This window comes from Ambystoma mexicanum, chromosome 1q (genome assembly GCF_040938575.1).
Source record: "Ambystoma mexicanum isolate Mex_15411 chromosome 1q, UKY_AmexF1_1, whole genome shotgun sequence".
Classification (NCBI taxonomy): domain Eukaryota; kingdom Metazoa; phylum Chordata; class Amphibia; order Caudata; family Ambystomatidae; genus Ambystoma; species Ambystoma mexicanum.
Window position 1 is genome coordinate 40,927,520 of NC_090922.1, and position 27,216 is coordinate 40,954,735.

The 27,216-nt window shown below is 46.0% G+C and overlaps 1 protein-coding gene across 2 annotated transcripts in view; it reads right to left on the minus strand.

Annotated features, from left to right (window-relative positions):
• The window catches only part of AP1G1 (adaptor related protein complex 1 subunit gamma 1), a 1,918,561-nt gene that overhangs the window by 1,773,640 nt on the left and 117,705 nt on the right, over positions 1-27,216 (minus strand). The window contains exon 1 of one of the 2 annotated variants that reach the window (XM_069635470.1): positions 5,078-5,205. The exons of the other annotated variant lie outside the window; for it this stretch is intronic. The gene's annotated coding sequence lies outside the window, so the exon portion shown is untranslated. Of the gene's footprint in view, positions 1-5,077; positions 5,206-27,216 lie in introns of those variants that run through there. 2 annotated transcript variants of the gene reach the window in all.

Sequence of the window (27,216 nt, forward strand, 5' to 3'; positions counted from 1 at the left end):
AAGGAGGAGTAGTAACTAAAAGAACCTCCCCTCCACTGCTTTTCCCTAGAAAGCTTTTGCCGCAGCTTTCGAGGTCTGCAACCTCTCATGGCTCTTGTCAGCCTTGTTGCCAAAAACCAATGTGTGCCATCAAAGTGCATGTTCAAAAGACGGGCTTGCACATCCGGCGCAAAACCCGACTGCCGCAACCACGCAACCATGGTGCTCACAGCCATGGACCGACTAATACTGTTAGCCGTATCCAAATCCGACTGAAGGAATTCGCACATGGCATATCCTTGCCATCTTGCACGAGAGCAAGGAACCCATCCCTTTCTTCCCCTTCGGGACTATGCTCAGCCGCTAAAGAAACAGTTCCACAGAGTGTGTGAAAACCTTGCTAAGGCACAAGTGGATTTGGCTGATGTCAATGCCATACTCCCCGCAGAAAATACCTCGCGAGCCCAACGTCGAAGCGTTTGTCGTCCCCATCAGGAGGGATGGTAGGGTACACCGCCTGCTTTGAGGTGGCAGTAGCCGCCTGAACCACCAAACTCTCTGGAGTGGGGCGAGTGGATAAATAGCTGTGGTCGCCAACAGAAGGGTGGTACTTCTTTGTCAATGATTTATTAACAGCCGGAAGAGATTCCGGTGACTGCCAAGCAGCCGCCACCCTTTTCTGTAAAGTGAGATGAAAAATGAACACCGGGTTAGAGGACGGACCTTCGTCTAAGATGTCCGTAAGATCATCTTGTACAAAATATTCAGGAGGACTGGCCCACCCCAGATACTCTGTGACCCTAGCCATGAGCCACCTGTATAACGACTCTGTATGAGCCCCAGGCTCAGGCCTGCCAAATTCCACTTCCGGAGAAGTGTCCAACCCACTGGCATCATGGAGGGTTTGCCTTAACTCCTCCAATTGACTGTCTACAGAAAAGACAGGAGGCACATCCTCCTCAACAGGGTCCTCAAAATCAGACCCTTCTTTCTCCTCATATATGTCATCCAAAGGGAGGTGAAAACCTGGCCTGCGGACAGAAGGCAGCCTGGAGTCCACCACTGGCCTCACAGACAGTAGCCTTCCTTGGAGGATCCACCAGATCAGGGAACTCCAACGGTAAATTTTGGGCAAAAATCCCTGAAGGCGTCGAGGGCGCTGAAGGCTTCAACGCTGAGAGCGCCGAAGGCGTTGGCGTCGACAACTGTGCCGATGGCTGATAAGAAGGCAAAGCCTCGACGTCTGAATCGGATTGACACGGCGCCGACCGAGTCGACGCAGGCTTCGAGCCCTTCGCAGGTTGCAGCGGTCTCGTTGGGGACGAGGACCAAGACCTGGAAGCACATCTCTTGCGACTATCCGAAGCCTTATCCGCACAGGACCGCGAAGGTTCCCTATGTGAGTTGCGTCACGGACCCGAAGGTGTGCGAGCCGTGGTATGAGACCGTTCCCTGCCGGCTTCATCAGAAGGCGCAACCGGACTGTGTCCTACGATTGAAAAATCGCCACCATCTGCTGCTTAAAGGCAGCCCATTCCTCCGGAGTCGAGGACTTCATCGGGCATGCCACTTCCTCGCGGCTCCATCCTCCGAGGACGGGGAAGGTGACCGGTGACCGCGCTTCCGAGAATGCCGCGATGAGGAAGACGAATGGCAGGAACCACTCCTGGACAGAGAACCCCGGGCCTCCTCCTGACGTGGAGAGTCGCCCCTCGAGTCGTCGGTGGACACCCCTTTGGAAATCGATTTCCGGGAATTACTGGGCTTAGAACCCCTACCTACCTGAAGCTTCCCCGTACACTCCCGGAAGGCCTTGGCAGCCAGCCACCGGCATTTCAAAAAATAGTCGGTGTTGTGACAAACAAATGTGATGAGGGTCGGTGATCAACATTTTAGACTTGCAGTCCCGGCAGGTCTTGAAGCCAGACTGCGGAGTTGGAGGGGTCAAAGAAGAAGACATCACATCGATGAAAGACACGAGGCGCTCAGAGTTCTCGAAGCAAACATGGTTGCTGAAAAAACGAAACTGAGGCTACGGGCACCGTGCAGCCTATTTATAACATCCGGTGACGTTGCCCTCAACTGAGGCCTTCGAAGGACATCGACCCGACGTCTGGACGCAGGAAGTGCAAAGATGTGGAATACGTTGGAGGACACAATCCATTTGTAATACAGATATCCAAGTCCATTGGCCTTGCTGCGCACATTCTCTACTGATCTCACACAACCACTGCACCACACCTAGCATTAGTATGCAGCTACACACCACTTATTCCATACTGGCTGCACTCAAACAGAGTGCACCCAAGCATGTTTCACTACATTATTCTCTCCACTGACCTAGACTGCAGTCTCCGAGGGCATTCAGTCCACAGCGCTTTGTAATCATACCAATGGTAAAAGGCGCTATACAAATGCCCAATAACATAACTTAACATATCCTCCTGGCTCAATCCGGAGCAATCAGGATCATGGACTACCCGAACTTCTTCTACCTCCTGATGACATTAAGAATGACTGGGAATGGTGGGAACGCGTACAGGAGTGGAAATTCCCAGTCCTCTACAAACGTGTCCCCCACAGCTCCTCTATGACGAAGTACCCTCGAGCAGAACAGGTCATATTTCCTGTTCATACTGGATGAAAACAGGTCCACTTGAGGGGTTCCCCAAATGGTGAAGATCTCTAGATGAACTACCTGAGCAAACTCCCACTTGTGGGAGAATGTGCTCGGCCTGCTCCACGCGCCTACCGTAGTGTTCTCTTGTCCAGGCTAGGTGAACAGCTGATAGAGAGATCCTGTTTTGCAGTGCCCAAAACCAGCGCTGCATTGTCTCCCGGCACAGCGGTATCGACCCTACACCACCTCTCTTGTTTAGGTAATGCATGGCCACTGTATTTTCAGTAATTATCAGGACATTCTACTACTGTATGGATGGAAAAAAGGCCCCAGTCTGATTGCCCTCAGCTCTAAAAGGTTTATGTGTAGTCTGGATAATAAATGTGGTCTGTAAGAATATTGTACATATAATCACTGAAGTGTAATTAGTCTGATAGTTGCAGAACGGTTAGTAGAGGCATAAAAAAAGGACATAACGTTTACCTGATAGACGAAAAAACTGGGTACGATAGTCCAGCCTTGGCGGGATTCAGAACGCTGATACGCATGGATTACAGACATTCTTACAGACAGCATTTATTATTATTGTCAAGAAGATCTCAATATCTATGAAACCTCACAAGGATAATAGGATGGAATATAAAATGCTAGATCATTACAACCTCAGGATGATCCACAATATGTATGTGGTGAAACACGTGTAGAGGCTGGAAAATGTAGATTTATGAGGCTGACAAATTATTTGATTTATGTACTACCCACTGAAGGCTGTAAATTTGGATTTATCCATGAGCAAGCGATAATTACATACAAAAGTGAAGAGGATGAAACTGATTTATCAATGTGTTATCACACCAAATAAAAGTTTGAACACTTAAGACTTCCATTTACTTTAAGGAAATGAGCTACACACCTGTTTTGAACCAATTTATAGGTGAGCGCAGAAGCATCACCTTTCTATAATTAATCTTAGTTAGCTAAGAACAACCTGAAAGCAATCTACAGCCATGGATCAAAAAAATATAACAGGTAAAGCATTTTATTTGTTCAATATGTGTAAGGCCCCCTGCAAATGATTATTCTCGCCCTTCCTCTGTGCTTTAATGGTGTCACTTATCCTGGCCAAAGTAGTGCAAGGGGCAATACAGCTTATATATGGACAATGTGCCAAAACTGGACTACAATTAAACCCTGTTTTACCAGCACTGGGAAAGTTGAAAGGCTAGCCTAACAAAAATAAATGGTGTCGTCCATTGACACTCCTGCCATGGAAATGAATACTACGATGAAAATAGGTGCAAAAATAACTTAAATATTTAAACAGTCAAAAATTAAAATTTGGAAAAATTAGCTAAGCACCATTTTTCCGTCCCATTAGCAACTTAATGTCTTCCGGGGAAGTCATCCGAAAGCTGTTTGTTGCTGGTTTCCAAGACAGTTCAGCTTTGTAATTTAGCTCCACTTCCAAATTATAGAAGCAAGCATCAAAAGAAAAAAAAAGAAAACTAAAAAGAAATTACAAAAAAGAAATCAGAATTTGGAAAAATTGTCAAAGTGTCAATCTTTGGGCACAAAGACTAGAATTGCATTATAGTTAGGGTGTAGTCCGTTTCTGCGTGCTTCCTTAGCGAGGCAGATAAAGAGGGTAAGCAGTCTGCCAGACACTTGCCTGTTTAGGATTCAGAGTGTCATAGCCTTTGGCAAAAATTCAGTAACTCATAGCCTTTAGCAAAAATTCAGTAACTCCTCCTAACTGTCAAACGGCTCCCATGCCGGTCCCCTTTTAGCCAATCCAATTCTAACAGATAAGAATTTAATTCACGTTATCAAAATAAATATTACAATCATCTTGTTTGTACACCTTTGAAAGTAAGCCAATCTTGAATTATCAGGCGCTTACATACAAACTCATGTTTGAACAAGATGGGCCTATTCAAATTGGTACAGGACAACAATGTTATTCACAACAAATCATATTGGTCATCAGCTTATACTAATTAAGCTTTTGCACTGGTTTAAATCATTTACATTAGCTGTTCACTTAGGCAGCTCAAGATGCGTATACAAAAATCTATCATGATTTGCAGACATTGCATGTTTTGTCACTGTGCAATTGAATCTTTTGTGTGAAACTTTATTTTGATCTCAAATAGATCATAAAAGTCTTATACAATAATTTACAATACAATGAAACACGCAAGGAAAACAAACGAACATGATTAAAAATTCATCACATACAACTCAATCTTTTAAAAATACAATCTCTTGTTTAACAAATATTGTGTTTGCTTTGAAAACGCTGCTCTTTCTGTACCTATGCTTTAATAACAATGTAAGTACATTGCGAGGAGAACAGAGGGTTCATTTGTTTTGAAAAGCAATTTGCAAATGGGGCAAGTTAGAAGTGAAGCCTGTTGCTTATGCTATCTCTTATCTTGTGCTTTTTGCAAAGAAAGAAATTCATTAATTTATACACACCAAGCTTTTCTGTGGCTTTCAGTGAACACAGTTTTAACCCAATCATGTATTCTGAAAGTTGTCAGTAATGTTTTATATATTCCCAATTGTCCTCGATAAGAGAAGGCGGTCAAAGTCAATCTGTGGAATGCACACGATGGAAACGCATTGCTGTCAAAGTAAAAAGGAATAATCCATTTGTGAATACATCAATGGCAAAATCAATCGGAATGTTACAATTCTGGTAGCAGGCCTTTGTGGCTGGCTTGAAGTTTAGAGCTGTTCAAATTATAGCTATATAATACAATGTATGACACTTCGTGTGTTTCCCTCTCCATTTCTACTCCCACACCCTTCTTCCCCCAACTGTGCTCTTAAGTGGCCTAAATATGGTGTTAAGCACTACACATGAAACCTATATACATTTACTCTCTACAACTAAGAGCCTCATGTTTCGGTATTTATATGCTGGATGTCAATTATACCAGCACCTTTCGGAAAATCCCCAAAAGTTGAACATGTTCTGCAATTGCTAAATTGATCAAAAGGCGTGTGAATACAAAAACTGTCACTGACCGAAAATAAAGTTTAGTGGCAGCCACACTATAAACTAAATCTGCTATTTCAATCAATATAAATTACATAAATATAGTGAAGACTTATCAATGCTGGCAAAAACCATCCATTTGTATTCCAGATCAGTGGGTAGGAATCATCTAGCTTTGTTAATTTTTTAATTCTGAAGAATGTGGTTCAGTGCTTCATAAAATGCGCACAAAGTGATTAAAGAGTTTACAACTGCAAAACATAGACCACTTTCCTCACCTGCTCCCTTTCTTTCACACTGGAAGTAAGCTGCTAAAGCCAGCAGCAGCTCTCAGAAACCGAGGAATCTGTCCTCCTCCAGGAGACCTTAACATCAGATAGGACCAAACAAAGGAAACACGGGCAACATAGACCTGTATTTGACAGTTAACTGAACTAAAATGGGACCTCCCCTTAAACGAACAGATGTATTGTTATGGTACGTATAGTGGAGACCTCGTTAAAATTTTTAACTCAGAAGTTGACGGTCATCCAAACAATACACCATTTTTAAAGAGCTGGCAGTCATTTCTCTTGGAGCTGGCCAGAGTAGTGGCTTCCAGTACTCCACTATACAGGTGAAATTATCGTACTCCCTTTATAAGAAAGGCCCCTCTGATATTAAAGCTCCAACACAGATCTGCAACCTTTGGCTTTTCAGATATTTTGGTCTACAGCTTCCATAAGCATTAGCAAGCGTAGTCAAAAGAAGGGATTATGGTAGCCCATCTAAAACATATGAGAGCCGCAGATTGGACCACTGCAATAAGGTTAGACATATGCAGGGACATCTCCGCTTTCAAGACCAGTTGTTACTAGACCATGTGGAAGCCTGGAACAATTGGGAAATTGTTTTTCCAGATCTATCGTTATTTAGCAGTACTTGCAGTGGAGATATTTCAATTGGAGGGAAATGATTGGGGAAGTTAGGTTTTCAAACAAACTGCTTGAAGCTTCAAATTGGTTCTAGCATTCAAATATATAGCCAGCAAGACTACTGTTTACCACCACATTCGACGCTCATTTGTCAAACACATGAAGCACCTGGGACAAACAAAGTTCAGATTATTGTTGGCCAATATGGCCAATGACACATTTACAATATCAGCTCTCCATCCAAGCAAATCAAGGCTCTTAGCAGATTGCAATGTGTAAGTAAGTGAAATTTAAGCTTAGCTTTGAAGAGAACAACAGTTGAGCACCCGGATCCAGTGGAGCGGGCAAGGTAGGGCGAAAGAGCGAAAGCGAGGAGGCACAAGGTGGGTATGGAACAGTGAGGCCAAGTGCAAAGGAGGATTGAACGGAAGAAAAAAGTAAGTACGCAGATGCAATCATACACATACTGAGGAGAAAAACCATTGACTGCTTCGTAGACTAGGACAGGGACTGGACAAGGGGACATTTGCCCATAGAGAGGCGAACCAGCATGTCAGACTTGGGGGAGTGTCATGGTTCGTGGGCAGATTCACTGCTCCCTGCACAAGAAGCGCTTTCCCTTGCTTTCCGGCCTGCGCTCCTGGCAGTTGCCATGGCGCCCCCACTGACAGCATGAGCTCACGTCGAGCATCGGATGCCAACCCATGTTGCCATGACTACTCGGCACACGTCAGAACATACTGCTAACATCACAGAAGTATAAAGAAACAAACTCCATGGCGCTGGTGCTTCTTATTAAAATAAGTCCCCTGTGTTTTCTTATCCTGTTTTTTGTAGTTTTCTGATCATTGTTGCTGACCCCTGATTCTGCGTACCCGACGACTCTTTGAACTGCGTTTACTGGCACTTCATTTCTGGCTTGGTTGAACAAACTTTTCTTCGGTTTAAAGGATTGCCTTTTGTATTCCCCTGAACTGTTTTCGGCTATTGATTACTTGGTGTGGGATTGTGGAGGATTGCCATTATCCTTGGCAACGTTGTGCACAGAACTTTGGACGCTATGTAGCATTACTAGTGTGCACCCCGTTTGCCGTTAGTGCGTCCTCGTTTCACCAGAGAGGTAGGTCCTTACTAACATTACTAATTTCCCTTCCTGTCGCATCTAGTCCTTCCCTGCTTCTTACCCTTGCTACTTTGAGTCTCCTTCATATGGAATCACTTGTCCCAAGCTCCGAGTTCTTTTGCCACCAGCTGAAATTCATTTTTCCTCGGAGTCGACGTCTAGAGCTATTCAGGTTAGTGTTATCTAGAAACTAGTTTAACTCCTCTGTACTCAGATGCTAAACACGCTCCTATTTCCTTGCAGCCTGGCATATGCCTGGTGGTAATTTTTGCTCTTTCGTCTGAAAAACAGCTCTGTCTGTATAGTTTAACAGACAGGACAGTGCTTCATAAGAAAGGTCGCCCTCTCTGAGGAGGCCCTCATTGGGCTAGCCGGAAGCAATTGACAGCTTCTACGCCTCTCGTGAGCAACTGTTATTCGGATTACCTACGCATTCCGCACTGGAGTACTGACAGGGAGGATATGGCTAGGTTGTAGACAGTGTGGGTCGAAAAGTGGAGGACTGTCTACAGCAGGCTTGTCCAACCTTTAAGAATGAGGGGCCGAAGCATTGACTTTTTGTCACCCGGTCGGCCGGCGAGCCAAAAGTCAACAACCTCAACCAAAGCAGTATATTAAAAAGAGATGGTATGTGACCTTTGACACAATAGCATCACAGGCAGTGATAGCCATGCAGTCCCAAAGATAGCTTTCGGTGTCCGGGGCAGCAATCAAAGGTTAGTTTCTTGTGATTTCTTCCAGTGTGTATGTGTTGATATTTTTCTGAAATAGTGGGGGTGTCCAAGCGTAGCGAGGGCTCTATAAGGATCTAGGGAGGGTTTGGGGGGTCCCCACCCCCAAGATTCTTTCTCCAAATATGGGGCTGAAATGGTGCATTTTACAGCAGGAGAAGTGACCAAAAAGCCATAAGTTTACAATACGTTCTAAAGGGGAACATGTACATTCCATGTCACCAACAGCAGACAAGAACATTGTAGACCACAACACATTTTAATGATCAATGTGTCCACAGTGTAAGACAGCACTGTCACTGATGTAACACATTGGCATGCTGGTTGTGCCCAATAATATGCCTCTGTAACAACATGTCTATGCTGGCTGTTCCTAATTTAGGCCAGCATTGTCCTGTACAAAGCATGATTGATGCTGCCTGAGCATGTGCAGTGTGCCAAATACATATGCCAGCTTATCTCTGTTGTACACATTCATTACTTCTGTGTTAATGGTGACGCCACTGCTGCCACAACCCGGTTGATGTATTTATTTCTGCAATGTTGGTCGGGTACCTGTGTCCGACCAACATTGCAGAAATGAATACATTAACCGGTTGAGCCTCCCCACAGGGACCTGGGCTGAACAGAATTGCTTAAGCCTGCCTTTCGTGGCCCACTGGGCCTGTAGTGCTGGTGAAAGGGCGAAATGGTCTGAAGGTAAAACCTGGCAGAGGCAACTGTGAATCCTCCACATTTCCCAACTCTAGAAGATGTGGCCAGCACCCGGTAATGCAAGACTCCACACGGCTGGCCTACGGCCACATGCCCTGTAAGAGGTACGGCCAGCCTCTGCTTACCAAACAACATTTAGGGCCAGGGTCCCCATGCCCAGGAAAGGGCATGGGTAAGTTTGCAGCAAACCGTGTTCGCATTGTTCCCTCTTGGGATCTTTACCTGCAGTTAGGCTTCCAGTCGGCCAAACCACAACGGACCATCTCCTTCCTCTACCCATGCAACGCTAAGCGGCAAACCGGGCATAGTGTGTGGTTCACGATGGCTCCTCGCAGGCGACACGTGGGAGTAAGGCATTAGACACGGGCCCGACAAACATTGCCAAAATAAATAAAACGGGCCGTGGCTGAGGCCTGTAACTGTCTCTGGTGCCCCTTGCGGGGGTCACCAGAGGCAGTAACAGTCCTCATGTCCTGCTCCTCTGCCACGACCCGGTTAATATATTTATTTCTGCAATGTTGGTCGGGTACCTGTATCCGACCAACATTGCAGAAATAAATACATTAATCGGGTCCACGGACCCGAAAAACATTGCCCAAATAAATAAATAAACCAAGCCGTGGCTGAGGCCTGTAACTGCCGCTGGTGCCCCCTTCCAGGCATACCCGCCTACATTTGAAAATCAAAAACCCCCCGAGATGTATGCCCCGCCCACAGTCGCACAAGACTGCCCATTTGCACATGGCTCCGTCCACATATCAAAAGGTAAACTCTTTTGCAATGTGATGCGACATCAAAAATGTGCAGTTCAAATTGAAATATTCATATTTCATTAAATTGGCTTTTCACAACCACCCAAATTGCATAGGACAAAAGGCATTCACACCTTCCATAAAATCAATACGTTAATATGTGCACATGTAAACTCCAAGAACCAACACAAAGGTTTTCCCTGAACTTTGCAGTACCGAAATTGGACATTTTACCTTAGTCGTTTTTCATCAAGTTATTTAGTGCAGTGGTGAGTTGTCCAGCCTGCAAACCTGATGGTTGTGGTTCGATCGGACCGAGTCCACCCTCTTAAAAATGTGGGTGGACTCAGTCCACACACGTACCCTCGACTTGAGCCCCGGTAATCTGGGCAAAGTCATTGCTGCAGAGACAAAGACACTTGGCCACGGACCAGACAAACATTGCCCAAATAAATAAATAAATTGGCCCGTGGGTGAGGCGTGTAACTGCCTCTGGTGCCCCCTTGCAGGGGTCACCAGAGGCAGTAACAGTCCTCCCCACATCCTGCTCCTCTGTCATGGCCTGGTTTATTTATTTGGACAATGTTTGTCGGGTCCGTGGACCAGATTAATTTATTTCTGCAATGTTGGTGGGGTACCATACCCGACAAACATTGCAGAAATAAAATTAAATCGGGTCCACAGAACCGACAAACATTTGCGCAAATAAATAAACCGGGCTGTGGCTGAGGCCTGTAACTGCCTCTGGTGCCCCGTTGCAGGGGTCACCAGAGGCAGTAACAGTCCTCCCCACATCCTGCTCCTCTGCCATGGCCCGGTTTATTTATTTGGACAATGTTTGTCAGGTGCGTGGACCGGATTAATTTATTTCTGCAATGTGTGGTTCCTGACAAACATTACAGAAATAAATAAATTAAATCGGGTCTACGGACCCGGCAAACATTGCGAAAATAAATAAATAACCCGGGCCGTGGCTGAGGCCGGTAACTGCCTCTGGTGCCCCCTTGCAGGGATCACCAGAGGCAGTAACAGTCCTCCCCACGTCCGGCTCCCCTGCCATGGCCCGGTTTATTTATTTCTGCAATGTTGGTCGGGTACCATACCCGACCAACATTGCAGAAATAAATAAATTAAATCGGGTCCACGGACTCTCTTGAGCCCCTCGGGCCACATCAAATGGCTTGGAGGGCCGCATTGTGGCCCGCGGACGGTATGTTGGACAACCTTGGTCTATAGGAAAGAAGAAGGGAAGAAGGCCAAGGAGTCTGCTTGACCAGTAGTCAAGTTTGCTGAGCACGAGGCTGAAGATTAGAGTTTTTATGAGTCATTATTAAGAAAGGATGAATTTTCTGAATGTTGAGGAGGTGGATACGAGCAGCAGAGACAGTGACATTGATGAATTGTTGCAGTCAGAGGTCACTATCGAAGAGGACCCCAAGTCTGCCAGCCTTGGGTGAGGGAGCAAGGCGGTCAGGCAGCAAGGAGAGGGGAGAGACGGCATTGGAAGTCGGAGAAAGATGTCTTCCATTTTTGAAGAGTTCAGCATGAGGCAGGGAGAGACATCCAGTGATTTGCAGTGAGACAGTTCCTAATCTGTGCCGAGACAGTTGGGGTGAAGGAAGGAAAGGAGAAAAATAGTAACAAAAAGGGGTTTGTGAAAGCCAAAGGATGAGAAGTCCTAGGGCAGATGTATAGAGGGTTAAAAGCAGAAGTCAAAAAGACTGATACTTGGGTAATGTGGAATGGGAGATGGGTGGAGTCCGAGGTTTGGAAGTCCAAGAGATTTTAAAGGATTGAACTTCCAGACAGGGGGTGATCTAGGCAAGAGCAGATTTATCAAACCCAAGATCCTGGAGAGAGAGAGAGAGAGAGAGAGAGAGGAGAGGTTGACAGTGTCAAAAGCGGCAGAGACATCCAAAAGGATGAATATAATAGAGTTTGGAGTGATGAGCATCTGAGAGAAAGGAGGGAGACATGTAGGAGTGCAGTCTAGGTGGAGTGTTTACTACACAAGCCAAATTGTGGATCACCAAGGTCATTATCCTCAATGTACTTTGTGATCCGATTGAAGACCACCCGCTCACTTACCTTTGAATAATGGGGAAGGAGAGAAATTGGGCAATAGTTTTGCGGGACGTTTGGGTCAGCAGAGGGTTTCTTCAATAAAGAAGGCAATCGATGATTTAAAGGGGCCATGGAAGAGTCCACCAGGAGGGAGACGGACACAACACAGGAAAGATGGAGGTGCGAGGGGAGAAGATTAAAGAGCTCAGAGGTAAGGGCAAGTGACCGATTAAATCTTTGATCATTTGGGGAGCAAAAAGGTTGATAGTAGCGCTAGATGTGTTGCCAATGCGAAGGATGGGTGCCAATTCAAAAGGAGAGGCAGTAGAGAGGTAGTTCAGAGTAGAATAAGTAGGGGGAAAACTGGTGGACAGGGGGAGGGTTGGGGTGGGAGAGAGGAGTGTTGGCAGGATCATGTGTTTAACAGAGTTTAGAGGAAAGTTAGTGAGCAAAACGTAGAAGTGAGGGAAGCAAGATGGAGGGAACAAAATGTTAACAAGGGAGTGATCAGAGGGAGATGGGTCAATGGAGAGAAATAGAAAGCAAGACGAGATCAACAGAGTTCCCACCATAGTGGGTAGGCTGGTCGTACATGGAGTGTTCAGACAGGAGACAGGGAAGTTCAAGGCATGTGGCTGCAACAAGCTTCGGGTGCTTAAAATGCTTAAGCAAGACAATGGGGGTTACAGTAGAGAGGGACTCGAAGAGAAGGTTCACATCAGGGAAGGTGATGACCATGGGGTCAACAGAAATCTATAGCCGGGAGAGAAGGAGGCGGTAGGAGCAGAAGTGTGGAATATTCAAAAGAGGAAGAGGTGATATCAGACCGGGTATATGGGCAAGGCAGTTTTGAGGGCCTTCTTGATAAGGAACCCCACACTACCACTCATACCAACAGGTGAGGGAGAGTGGGAGAAGGTAGCAGAGTCAGACTGGAGAGCTTCTAGTGTAGCAGAGTTATGAGGGGAGATCCAGGTTTCAGTGATAGCGAGAAGGGAAAACTGAGGATAAGAGTCAATGTGGTCAGTGAGGTAGGAAGACTTGTCGCAGAGGGATTGTGCATTCCAGAGGCTGAGTGAAAGAGTGATAGGAGTTGGGGGAAGTTGGGGGAGACGGGGGGGGGGGGGGGAGGAGCAGGTGGTGTGCAGCAGATGATGGGTTACATGAGGTTTGAGACCCTGCGAGAATGAGAGTCTTATCTGAGCGATGCAGGGGGGAGATGTGAAGGCTGCAGAGATGCAGAAGTAAGGCAGAGTTGAGGCTGAAGGCTATGAGGGAAGGGAAGAAGAGTTAGCAGAAGGAGGAATGGAGAAATGCCAAGTTGCATGATGAATGGTAGAAAAAAAAGGCAAGTAAAGAGAATGAATAAAGGGTGCAGCCCAAGAGAGAAAAGGTGGATGAGTGGAAAGGGAGGGGGTGGATGGTTGGCTGATAAGAGGCCTGTTTAAGTTCTGAGATGGGCTAGAATGGGGCAACGGAAAGCCAAAAGACAGCTACTGACCCGCAAAAGGAATGTTCTTTACTTCTGTGAGGTAACAGAAGCTCCTCTGTGAGTGGGTAGTCAATGGGTGGAATGATCTTTATACGCAGAAGGTGTCAGACAAAGGGTGAGCTCGGTGAAGTCCTGACTTGAGCAGGGGTTCTGGTCCTAGGTCTTTCTGATCCCAACAGGCCGTTTCCCTTTTCTGATTTTGGCCCTTGGCTGCAGACGCGCAAGTGAGAGAGGGGGCAGGGCGAATAGGGAAGGCAGTATCTCCCATGACCCTCTGGAATCCAATCCAATGACAGGGCTCCAGATGGCTTCCAGACTTTTCAGCAAGAACCAGGATGTTGTAGGCTGGTGCTTCAGATGCTGTACAGTCCCCTCTGGCAAAGCAGGACGTTGAAAGGGAACGTCTCCTTTCACTACTCTCCTCCGCCCAATTCCACCCGCTTTCTCTCCCTGCTCCGTCCCTTCAATGGCTCTCACGCCTACCAGCTACCACCACCCGATGATGTTACGACTCCTCAACACCACAACAACATACACTAACAGCTTCTCAGTCACCCTCCTTTCACTATTCACAATCACTTCCTACTCACTGCCTACAACAATATCATGTGCCTACTCATGCATACATGCACACACAACTCTGTACCATTTGCTCTCACCAATGAATACCTTCACACTCCCATATACCATCCTTTCTCAGATTGGTCTTTTGGGCTGCCACCACCTGACCCCACACCTTCCTGCTTCCATTTGCCCCCTTTATGCCCCCCTCATTCCCTGATTGGGTCACTTGCCTTGGCCAATCTGGTCCAGTCTTCTCAACCCAGGAGTTGTTACAAAAAGTAGATTGGGTAAAGCCTACCCCCCCCCCCAAAACCACCTTTACTATGCGTAGGACTGTCGTGAGGTAGCAGTGGCGGCTCACATTTCATAATGTTACATTTGGTGTTAGTGGGCCTTTGGATTGCTCCCCCAAGGTTCGTGTGGTCTGCCTTAGGGTGTGTGGATCCTGTTAAAGTCTCTCATGGTCTAGGTATTGTTAAGTAACCTTTGTGCAGTTATTTGGTGTGCCATCTATCGCTCCTGGTGCCGATTTGGGGGTTCCGGCATTGCAATGCAGGTTTTCCCAGTTTAACATGTGGTTAACACTGGGTCTGAAAAAGAGGAAAAACCTTACACGCATTTTGTTCAAGACGCATGGGGAGGTGCAGAGGGTTGCTGCTCAGATATAAACAGGCACTGCAATGGGCATGAATTGGGGGCCCGCAACTGCCGACATCATCCTTTATGGTAGGACTGGCTCTGGGTTCCTCCCAAATAGGCCTCCCATAGCAGGCCGAGACCAGTTCCCATCCGCTCTAGCCAGTCAGCGTACCTTGTCATACCTTTGTGATAATTCAGAAGGAAATCCGGAGTCAAAAAGTCAACACAATTTAACTGAGGGCCTGGAGCACATCTTGAACCCATTGTGCAGGCTAACACTTAAGCGTTAATCAACCGTTACAATGGCTGGAACGGATGGTAACGGCCCGGGCCAGAGTTAAAGGCCCAAGCCTTTAAGGGCCCAAGCAAGGGCATTTAACAAGGGCCCCAGACCATTACTACCCGTTTCAGCCCTTGGAGCAGGTGGTTAACGCCATTAGCACCGGTCCCATGGGCTGGCACGGGGCAAATTTAAAGTATGTTCTTTCTGTGAATGGGTCGCCTTGCTGCGTCCCGTTCACGTAAATAAAATAATGTACAAACATGGCCACCCTGGGAGAAAAAAAAAAAAAGAAGGGGCTACGTACGGGGCCCCCCTCTTCCATTTCCATGGCAGGCAAACACGGGGCAGAGCGGAAGGAGAAGCTGCGGTGGCACTCGCCGCAATGAGTTAAGTGGGGATGGAGGACGAGAGGGTGGGGGGGGGGGTTAATAAAAATAGGTACGTAGGGTCTGGGGGAAGATGGCAGGCGGGCGAACCGGCCATCAGGCAGCTTGGAATGCGGGCTAGATCGGCAGCATCGGCTTGTGTTCCTAGCCTCCTAATCGGTTGCCCCCCCCACCTGCATGGTGCCAATATGGTTAACTACAACTGCTCCTCAAATATGCTTCATGTAGACAATCCCCATGATGGACAAACCTTTGCATCCCCGATCTATCCACCTAAATGGAAATACACGAACAGAAGGTATCACAAAACCTTCCCCCCCGCCACTCATCTACATCACTCCATCCCTAGGTCTGTGGCATTTCATGGACTTTCCTATCCTATCACCACCCTTTAGTCTGCTGACTAGGTTCTGGATAACTTCAGTGGCACAATATGCAAAGTCAGGTCAGGTGGTCTGAGACCACTATACTGTATACAAACCTTGTTAAATAACATCTCCCGCAGAACATAAAATAAGAATGCCTGTTAGCAGAGTTATACATTTAAAGTTGAAACCTGCTAGTCAGACATGCAAAATAACGTAACCCTCAGCACTCCACATGCACACTACACAATGTCTTTCTCACCAATATGAATATTAAAGCTATATGCCATTCATACCTTAAAAAAAAATAAAACCCATACAAAAAATAGTAATTGCATGAAAAAGTACAGTATGCCTCTCCATACAAATGTATTTGACATCTAAATACATTCAAGGCAAAATAATAGCAATGTCCTTCCAATGCAGAGGCACTAAATGGATTCTGCTTTGAAGGGCACAAGATATCAAAAGGGTAGTAGCCTTATTTATAGTTCCGGCTGTATGTTTTACCCAGACTGGTCTTAAGTAAAGTCTACAAGGGCAATCAAACAGGTGCAAAAACGTCAACCTCAAGGTTACATTAGCTCCATTTGGACACAGTCAGGATCAACTGCAATGGGCCCCCGAGTAATTTAAAAGGCAACTCTCAGACTCCAATTACACGATCCAAAGTCGACCTTCAGGGTCAAGAATTTTTCATATATACCAGCTAGTTTTTGAGTAAGTGGGGCTAAAATAAGAACTCTGATCATCTCAATCAATGCATAAGAGGCGAAAACAGACTGCCAGGTACTGACCGTTTGCCCCCCCCCCCCTCCCATCTAAGGGAAACATCCAGCTGCAGTCCTACTCCAAAAGGGAGGCTGTGGCAGTAGAGAGGGCTCCTATTCCTGTCCCCCTCCCCAAGTGCCAACCTAGGTATAGGCAGTGCCAAATTGCATCATCCGATGACCCAAATTGTTAGCAGAGTTTTCTCTTCTCATTGCAGAAACCTAATCCAGTTCAAAGGCGAAAACCCATTAGGAAGATCACCATCAGCCCCCCTCACACAGACTGGCGAATATTCTGCAAAGGAAAGAAAACCTCCAGAGAGAGGGGCATGGTTTCTACAGACTCTAATGTACACGAGCACTATGTTCTCAGTGCCGCCAGAAGGAGACAGACGCCAGAGCTGAAGCTTCTATGCATTAGTCCCCTATGCTGTGCACCATACACTAGCCCCAAGGAGGATTTCAGAGCGTGGCGCTCAGACAACCAGAGGCTTGGAATAGAGCTGTGGTCGCTCAAACAGAAGGTACATAACTCACAGGGAACTGCTTCTCAGTTCTCCAACATTGTTAACCCAGTGCACCGTTGGCTGCCATTCACGCATCACACCGTCACCGCATGGAGAAAAAGCTTAACCTCACCATTTAAAAACATTCTGTAATGCTAATCCCTCCCAGGTATGACCGACATGGGGAGATTGGCAAGGGTCAGAGGACCAATCAGAAAATCAAAGAAGCAACAGGAAGGTGTGGGCTTTTCTGGTGAGGTCAAAGAAGGAGGCGGCGGCGGCGGCAGCTGACCAAGAGACCAGCTGGAGGGAGGACAGTGGAGTGAGTGAAGACGGTTTTGGAGCAGGCGAGGCATTGGTAAGCGAGTGCCAGTGCTTGTTGAGTTGGACTAAAGGTTTTGTTAACCAGTTACACAGTTTGTCCATTGAGATCATTGCCATGTCAATGCTCACTTTCTCAGAACACCTGCAGCATAAATTGCGTTCATTCGGATTTCTGTAGGGAGTTCCTGGAGAGCTAACTCCCGGTGGTGGACTAGTGATTCCGGTCACAACGCCTTCTCTGCAACTCACAGGATGTTTAATCTTTCGTAATCTCCCTAGCTACTGATGTTTTTGTTGATCAAGACTACCGCATTGGGCCTACATTTGTCGTGAGAGGCACTATTTAGTGAGATTGTGCCAGAACATGACACGGACACAGTGCATCAATGTCATCAGTATCTACCACTGCTGTTCCATTTCCGGGACCCGAGATGCCACGGTTACAGTGGGAACCTTGCTGCAAAGAATCCTGCTTGGGCTTCACTTAGATTTAAATCTAGGGCTGCATATCAGGTCAGATTTTTAATTCGGCGTTGGTTTAAGCATAGGCTTATGGTGCTTGTGTGAGAGGTTTTTGTATTCTGGGAGAGTGAAAGTCTTGGCACTGCGAACCAGATACTAAATCTGTACCTAATCCTGGTAAATACTGTAAAGAGTAGCCAATATATGTCACCTTTATTGACATATCCACAGCTTTTCACACCATCAATAGGACAAAGCTGTGGAGGGTCTTCGCGAACAGGGCATACCTGAAACTGGTAAGGATCCTGGTGGAGCTCCATAGAGGTAACTGGGCCGCAGTGAGTAGGTTAACAGGGCAATCGCACCACATGGTTTAAGGATGAAAGGGGTGTTAAGCAGGGTGCGTTTTGGCACCCCTGTTTTGCCTGTACACCAGTAACCTCAAAACTGTATTACTCGAGGGACAGGTGTACGTTCTTCATTTGGATTTTAAATTAACTCTACCCCGGGCTTATGGCGACGATGTGGCTCATTGCAAGAACCCCATGTTCACTTCAAAATCAGATTACAAGATATGGGAACTTTATGGCCTATCTGGCCTTGAAATTAAACATGGCTAAATCCGTGGTGGTTAGCTTCTCAGCTAGCAACCGCCCCAAAAAGGCGCTTCACCTACTCCACATGTCCAAATTAAAAGATTTCACAGAAAGACCATTTTACGTACTTGGGGGTAACTTTTGATAAAAATGTAAGGGTCTTAATCACCTATATATTGCTGTCAGAAAGATGACACTAAGTACCAGTGCCCTTAGTAAATTTGGTTCAGCCTTTGGGCGTCAGCCTGTGCCGATAATCAAGGAAATATATGTGGCACGCCCGAAAGCCATCGACATTTACGACTCAGATGTCCGGGGCTTTGTAGACCTGCATATATTACAAGTGGTGGATTTTTGGAAAGATTTCATCCATATGTAATTTTCCCTCCATTTTCTGACCCCACCCCCAAACTTTTTGCTTTTGTTTGGCTATCCTATTTGGACTTTCGCCAGTGGAGCCCAATCTTCAGCTGCGCTCCCGTAGGCTTTTGCTCACTCTTTGTGGGGAAACTGACACGTCCTTCAAACTGTCAGTAATGGGAAACTAGTCTTTGACTATGTTGCCATTCCTTGGTAACTTTTTAACAGTGCACAATGTACCTTCCAGTACCGTGCGCTGGGGTCCTTTTTATTTTATGGCCCTAGATACCCTTGAAGGATTGTTCGGTGATTGTACAAGATTGCCTGGGACGAACTGGTGGCAGCAGTTACTTTTTATTAGTGTTTTACTTGTTTTTACAGGATCACATCGAGTTTACCTCGTTTGCTTCAAGACTGTGGCCAGGTCTGAAAAAGGCAGAGCCGCAAAACCTTTTGTTCGGTCCCATGGCCATTGTGTCCCTTGCCTTCACCCAGGTCGAGTATCCCGGGTTTTCCTTATTTGGGCATGCAGTCTCCCACGAAAATCCATCTCTTTCGCAAGCTTCTGCACGTCACGTGTGTTTGCCCAGGAAGCGGGTTAGGGCTGTCTGGCTCCAATCCACACTACTGGTGCCAAGATATCTGTAGTGCCTGAATGACTAGGACCACTATGGACCGTGATTGGGCCACGACTGGGATGCCTGCACGAGAGCAGATCTTCGATTTGAAGTCCACGATTTCGGCGCAAAGCTATTCTTAGATAAGAGAAGGGGATCTGCATCCATTCCAGGTCGATCACCAGAGTTCTCCCTGAACTACAGAAAGAGCTAAGTATCCTGTACGAAGAAACAGACTTGTGGAACCGCACTAGAAGGTTTTGGCACCCTTTGCCCTCTATTGTGCCGTTCGACCCCTGTTTTCTTCATCGATCAAGAAGGCCTGCAAGGGCGCTTCGCCCCTTTGGAGTAGTGGGAACAACTACTCTCGGCGCCCCCTGCTTACCTGCCGAACGAGCCCCTTTGGAAAAGTTCCTCGGCCATCCAGTGAACTATCCAGCTGTACCTAAGGGTATCCTGCAGAATCTCTGCCGTCTCGGGTTGAAGCCAGAGACTTGGGACAACGCTTGCTTGTGGTCCTGTGCCGCCTCCTGCCAGATTTTGCAGGCTTAGCTCCTCTAGATCCTGAATAAGGAGAGTGCAGAACGCTGCACACATCTGCGATTCCTGCGGTACTAACCGTTGGTGACGGTCGCTGTAGGTGTCTTGCTGAATTGCTCTCCTGTGCCCTAAAACCTGCTGCATCGGAATTTTCTTTGCATCTCGTTTGGAAGCGGAGAAAAGGCAACTGTCCCGTCCCGGACGATCGTTCTATCCCGCAGCCTCTGAGAGCTTGAGAGTCGTGAAACTGCAGGACTCTAACCTACTAGCGACCTCGACTAAACTAGTAAAGTTTGGTCTGGACTGTGCCGAGGGTCGTTGAGTACTTGCATCACTTACCAGTGGCCCCCCCTGGCACAACAGATGTCTTTTACGCATGTATATCCCTAAAAATGTATTTGCTTTTGTCTGGGTTAGCCTGCACTCCCTAGCTATTCTCACCTTTTGAAAACTGCTCTGCTGCCAAGGGCAGACCCTACTCTAATAGTGGGAACCAATTCTTCATCGCCTCAAGCCCCTTAATGACTTACTACAGCTCTCCCAAGAAGACGCGCTTTTTGTTCTGCCTATGTGATTGTGCATCTTTACGCACAACTGTACTGTTGAGCACAAGGCTCCCCTCTTTTTAGTGCTGGACTCAAAAGTTGGAGAACGACTTCGAAGAATTGTCTAATGCTCCTAGTGTGTGAATACACCTCCTCTTTACAGGTTGTGGCTGTGGTTTACTCCTTTGGCGCATTAGGAAAAGCATTGAATATATATTATTTAGTATAGTATTTGAGTGGCAACTATTTTTATATAACTGATGTTCACTTGTGTCAATTGGTCTGGACGACAATATATGTATAGATCTTTTTCATATACACTTCTCTAAGAGTAATTTGTGGTTCATTACTGTGTGGGCTTCCGATCACTCTCTCCCCTCCAGAGACTTAGTCTTGACAGCCTGCAAAGCTACCTAGATTGGTCTGGCTTGTCCAGAAGGTTCCCCTGTTGTACTAAACCAAGGGTGGCCTCTTAAACTTCTGCCCACCAGGTCAGAGTTTAGAAATCCATCTTAACAGTGGAAAGTCAGTTTTGTCCCAGAATACTGTCTGCCAAAATGATCCATGAATTTTAAGCCATACATAGAACTAGGCATTAACTATATTTCTCAATTTTGACGTAGTGCTCCACTTAAGATGTGGCTACCATCACGTTTGAATCCTAAAGCAAAAGTAACAATACCATTCTAGAATCCATTATGCCACACCATGGAGTAAAAAAGATCCTGTGGTCTAGCCATGTTTAAAAAGCCTAGTTTTATGTGGCTTTGCAGCTTTGCTTTTTCTAAACCAGAAATCAAAGTTAATTATGAAGCTGGATGCCAAATCATAGGGCAGACAAGGAGACCGACGGGCCAGATAATAAAACAGAGAATTTCAGACTCTCTGGACAGTTGGTATTCAGCCATATCTCAGTACCACAATGTACATTTATGAACGTTGGGCCTTAACCAGGCTCCTTTTTAACTTGTTGCCACTCAACACATGGTCTGCTGCCTGGTTCTATGTATAGAATTGAGGTGGCAAATGGTTTGTAGCCTGCAGCTTGAATGTTTGCCCTCTTGTGGGGCAATGCTGTAACTGCCATTCCCGTTGCTAGCAGAGGTGTGTGAGTAAGCAGTCAAAACAAAGAAGAGCTTAACTGACGGATCTCCGTGGGGTTCCTAACTATTTACCTGAATAACCACACTAGTTTTGGTCTTCTGCAATTGCATTTTGGGAGAACAGAAAAATGCAGCAGGAAAGCGTGAAGATTTCCATTTATGGAGCCCAGTTAAGGAAGTTGGCAGTATTCTTTAAGATGCTCTTGATACAAGCCAGAACTGAATACATTCAAGATGTCGGACAGCACGGATAATTCGGTTTTCATGACTTCCATTTACAGTACTTGTGCATTTTAAATGGATGGCTATTTGAAATGACCAGTGGATTTAATCTTTTTGAAGAATTCATGGGAAATATGTTATTACTACCGTGTTTGCTCTATCGTCAGCAGTGGGGTATTTCAGAACTCATTATTTGCTAACATACCTTAAGAAGATCAGGACGATCAAGTTCAAATGCAATGTATTAAAAGTATGCCGTTAGGGTGGCTGGGTTCCTTCAGCATGAAACACGCAATCAAGGTGGCATGCATAATCCGCTGCCAAATGAGCTGTGTCGAGCACTGCTTCTCTTTCTAGCGCCCCCTGTCATTTTCCACAGGCAAACTGTGTACACAATATTTAATTAAATGCGGCTAAGGTATGCTTTATGTCTCACATATCAGCTCAAACGGATTTAGATATGAAAATACAAATATTTGGAACAGAAGGCCTTACTGTCAGACCAAAAAAACTTTGCAACGGTGCACATTTCCTAAAAATTGACTATTCAAACATTCATATTTTCTAAAAGAATCTAAACAGTATCACATTTCTTCTTTGGTTCAGAGAAAAACAATGTCCCATTCTTCCATAAAGCAATCTCAGCCGAACGTTCTTAAACCACTATAAAAGTAACTTCCTAACAAGGACTTATAATTCACGTTCCTAACAAGGACTTATAATTCACGACATAACTAAATGAACACAATTGCTGGGAGCTATTTAGAGCCTCATTCTAGCCTAGGAAAGCTTGAAACCAATAGCTACCAGGAGATACTTTTGGCTTGCCAGGCCAACAGGCGCTTTACAAACATGCATATGCAACATTAACTTTGAACATTTTAGAATGTTAATAAAGAAGAATTACGACATTGCACGTTTAAACATAATGGATCATACATAATGGGCAACAAGTTAAAGTGTGGTTCTCATGCGGAAGTTAAGATTTGTGGTGCAATGTGTACCCGCTCCCACCCCCCCTCTCCCCCGCGGTAGCTCCAGCCTACTAGGTGATGGCAGACACCCAGGAGCAGGTTTTAGCTACAACTTACCTCATCCTAATTCTTGGACACCCACACTTCTTCGTCTGTGGTCTTAATTTGTTAAAGTAATGTTACACATATCTGTCGCTGTGAACATGTGCATCACAACACGTCATGTTGTTAGCATTTGGTCTGCAGGCACTCCCGTGAATCTGGAAGAGAGTTGGTGGGTCTGGGTAGTTAGGAGAAGAGAGTAAGGCAAGATTGGGTTTGGGTTCTATGACGATTCCCCACAGGCCATTTTCATCGAAGCCCGGTTCCGGCATGCAGGGAACCATCATTCCCTTGGTGCGCCCCTCTACTCGCTGCTACCAATGCCGGTGGGGACACCCTCGCAACCCATGTTCCCTTGCCCAGCCTACCTCCTCCCGCCCGCCCTGTTATACACACACACACACACACACACATCTCCCCCTCCAATACCACTCTTACCTCTCCGGCCAGCGTGTTGACAATTACCGATCCTTCAACCCATGCACAGTAACAGGACATGCAATGTTCTCAGACATGACGCCGTTCAATGAAAGCGGCCTGTCGGATAAATGTTTTCAATGAAACTGGGCAATTCTGAGTTACGGGTTTATGTAGGCTTTTTAGGTGTTAAATATAGTTGCCATTAAGGGTTTTGTATCCAGAAGCACAGCCTGGTGCTTAAGGTCTGGGTGTGTGTTGGCCAGGAGTCGAGTATGTTAGTTGTAGCTAGAGTTGTAAAATTGTTATTTTCAAAGTCTGGGTGAAGGTCTTTCTTTCAAAGCCATGTGAGAGTGGCTAGTTTGTGTGGTGTGATGGAGGGTTAGTCATAGGTGGGGGTTGTTCCAATGCATGGGTAAGGGTCAAGGAGCAGGATGCAGGGTCAAGGGAGTTTCCCCTCTCCCGTTTTGTAAGCCACTATCTAATCAACTGACCAACTCTCCTCATACTCCTCCCGTCAAATTAGCTCAATAGGTTCCACTTACAAGAATGCTGGAGGTAGGAGCTTTGGCTCGAGTACTTCCCTATACAGCATTGAGGAATGTGCCCCTTTCAAACCATCCAAGCTTTTACATAATCGACAATTAGCACAGGAATGTGGTTCCCACATAATTCCCGGAGAAGGTGTAAATTTAGTTAATAAGCTTCCTTTTACAAATTCTCAGTACATGCAGCATTATACCAAGAATGGTCCACATCATCCGAATGCATTTAAATTATATATTTTGGACCCAATACAAAAATGGGTATACCTCTCTAGAGGTTCCCCAGTGGCATTTTTAGTCACATGTTTACTTTGAGGTTACATATAAGAAATGACATTCCTCTTCACTGGTGTAGTAGATGACTGTATAAGCTCCAAATAAAATAGGTGAACTGCCAACAGTTTCGGCTGACCAAGTCTTCATTTTACTCATTCCTTGGAATAACTGACTTGGTGGAAGGATGCACAAGCTCAGTCTTAGGTCCATCGCAAGGTTTTGGGGGAGAGGAGGGGAAGCAGGGTTTGAGTATAAGCACCCCTCTTGCATTTTGGGGCAGTTGCTGAAGCAGGTGGTCTACCGGCACTTATTCCATTTGCTGACATTATTTCAAGTGTCACGCGTCAGGGGACCCTGCTGGCTGGACACAGCGGGCACAGGTGTGGCATACTGAAAGTTGTGCCATGCCTTGAAAGGAGACATCAGTCTGTGACATGGGACTTGGCAACCCGCCATTCCCTTTGCCAGTGTGGGGGGAGAGGTGGTTAGACCAACTTGCACCCAGCAATGGGGTGAATTATTTCAGCTAATGCCTATAACTACATAGGTACTATCTGATATAGGTTCTTCATACTGGCATCGTACAACATCAGGTGGCAGACCTGATGCATTATGCTACTTGTACCGGTTGGCTGCACTGAAGGTTGGTCTCTTAAGAGTGCTGCTGCCATGGCCTTACTTTGTGTTAAAACAAAAAAAAAAACAAAAAAAAAAAAATGCAATTTAAGCTGATCATACTTGTGCTTATGGAGGGTCAGTGGAGAAGAAGCAGCCGGGAAAGACAAGGCCAGGACAACACAACATCATTTAAACTGTCGAATTCCAGTTATATGCAGTTAGGGTTCGGTTTAGTTGTGTTAATTATTGTTGGGTGAAGGGGGAAAGAAGTGACTACATGCCCTGAAGAGGAGTTGGGGTTCAGCTGGAGGTCATCTCTCTTTCAGTGAATTCTGGAATTGGAGTTTTTGGCATTTGGTCTGTATATAATGTACATATTATTTGGTTGAACTCAATGCTGTGGTGTAAGGCGTCTGTGGGCTGTTCACTTTTGATTTAAAGTAGTCGCACTCTAAGTCTCGTGTCGTCCCCGGTAGCGTCCGATACATCGGATCTGTCCCATTTTTTATTCCTATTGTTTAGGGACACAGGTCAGCACAGTGACAAGGCTTACCCTTGTGAGGTGCTAGATTTTCCACATGAATACACCTAGCCATAAGCCACTGTAGCCGTGAGATTTTCATCTTGAAATGTGACAGGAATAATTACACCCATAAAAAAGGAGGCAAGTGTTATTGTCACTAAAGAAACAAAACAAAGTCACTGTTAGTTCTAGAGAAGACATCCATTAGATCAAGACACATCCTGCCTACTGTGGTACATCAGAATCGTGAGACTGACAGTAGGGCTCAGCGATATGGACCAAAAGTCTCGATATTTTTTTGGCTGAAGAGATATACAATATGACAATACATTACTTACCGTAAAAGCATTTCCGATGGTTGTATCTGCTTAGATTCACATGCTGTGCATAGGTCCGACATCCAGTGGTCACTGCGGAGTATTGCATTTTGTTTTTCGTAGTCGAAAAGGGGACGTCGACAAGGCGCGTCTGTAACACTATCCCTATAGTGACGTGCATTGTACCCACAATCCCTCACGCGTCGTTTGTATTTTTTCTGCCCTGAGGGAACCTTCTATACGTGAGTGAGTACAGAAAAGAGAGAGATGTAGAAAGGTGTCTATGTTCCTTCCATCCGAGCGGGGAGGAAGGGTGGGCGCATGTGAATCTAAGCAGATACAACCATCAGAAATGCTTTTACGGTAAGTAATGCATTGTCTTCTGATGTTTGTTAATCTGCTTAGAATCACATGCTGTGCATAGACTAGCAAGCAGTACCCGGAGTTGGCGGTGGGTTATGAGAAGGAACAGTAGAGAAAAGATGTCTTAATACTGCCTGTCCCACCTGGGAGTCAGATCTAGAGTGTGCATCTAGACAGTAGTGTTTTGTAAAGGTGTGCACAGAACTCCAGGTAGCCGCTTTGCAGATGGACTCAAGGGGAACATTTGCAATGAACGCTATGGAAGCCCCAGTGCCTCGAGTGAAATGTGCTCTTGGCTTGAAGGGTAGTTCTCTCTTAGCAAGAGTGTAACAGAGAGTGATGCATTGAACAATCCATCTAGATATAGTGGACTTTGAAACTGCATTTCCTTCTCTTCCTGCTGCCACCGAGACAAAGAACTGATTAGTCTTTCTCAGTGGTCTGGTTCTTTCCATGTAGAACATGACAGCTCTGCGTACATCTAGTTTATGCAGACTTTTTTCTCCCAAGCTCGAAGGGTTTTGAAAGAACGTTGGTAGTTCTATTGACTGGTTTACATGGAATTTCGAGATGGATTTTGGTGCAAACCTTGGGTGTGTGCGTAGAACCACCTTATCCTTGTGAACTGTTACGAAAGGGGTCTAGAACAGAAAGAGCCTGTAGTTCACTTACTCTCCTAATGGAGGTGATAGCTATTAAGAAAGCAGTCTTAAGAGTGAGGTCTTTAAGAGTTGCCTTGTGCATGGGTTCAAAAGGAGGGCCCATGAGTCTAGAAAGTACCACATTTAAGTCCCATCCGGGAGCTGGGTTAGCTATCGGAGGGTGTATTCTCTTTACCCCTTCCATGAAGGACTTGATAACTGGTATCTTCCACCACAACACTTTAAGTTGGGAAGTGGTGTATGCAGAAAGTGCCGCTAGGTGGACTTTAATGGAATTGAACACTAGACCTGAATCCAGTAAATGGGTCAAGTACAGAACAATGTTAGTGGGAGAGCAGTCAACCGGGTTGATGCTCTTACCTCTACACCAGATGACAAATCTTTTCCACTTGCTAGAATAGCAGTGGCGAGTATTAGGTTTTCTGGCTTCCCTGAGGATGTCCATACATCTCTGCGGGAGTTGTAGATGTCCAAATTCTATGATCTCAGGAGCCAGGCTGCTAAGTTCATGGTCTGAGGGCATGGATGCAGTGTCCTGCCCTTGTCCTGTGACAGCATGTTGTACGGGCAGGGAAGTTTCACTGGGGGAGATAGGGACATCTCCATCAAGTGAGCGAACCATGGCTGCCGGGCCCACATTGGGGCCACTAGTATCATGGTAACCTGCTCCTGGTGCATCTTGTGCACCACTTTGTTGAGAAGGGGAGTCGGGGGAAAGGCGTAAACAAATTTCCCTGACCATTG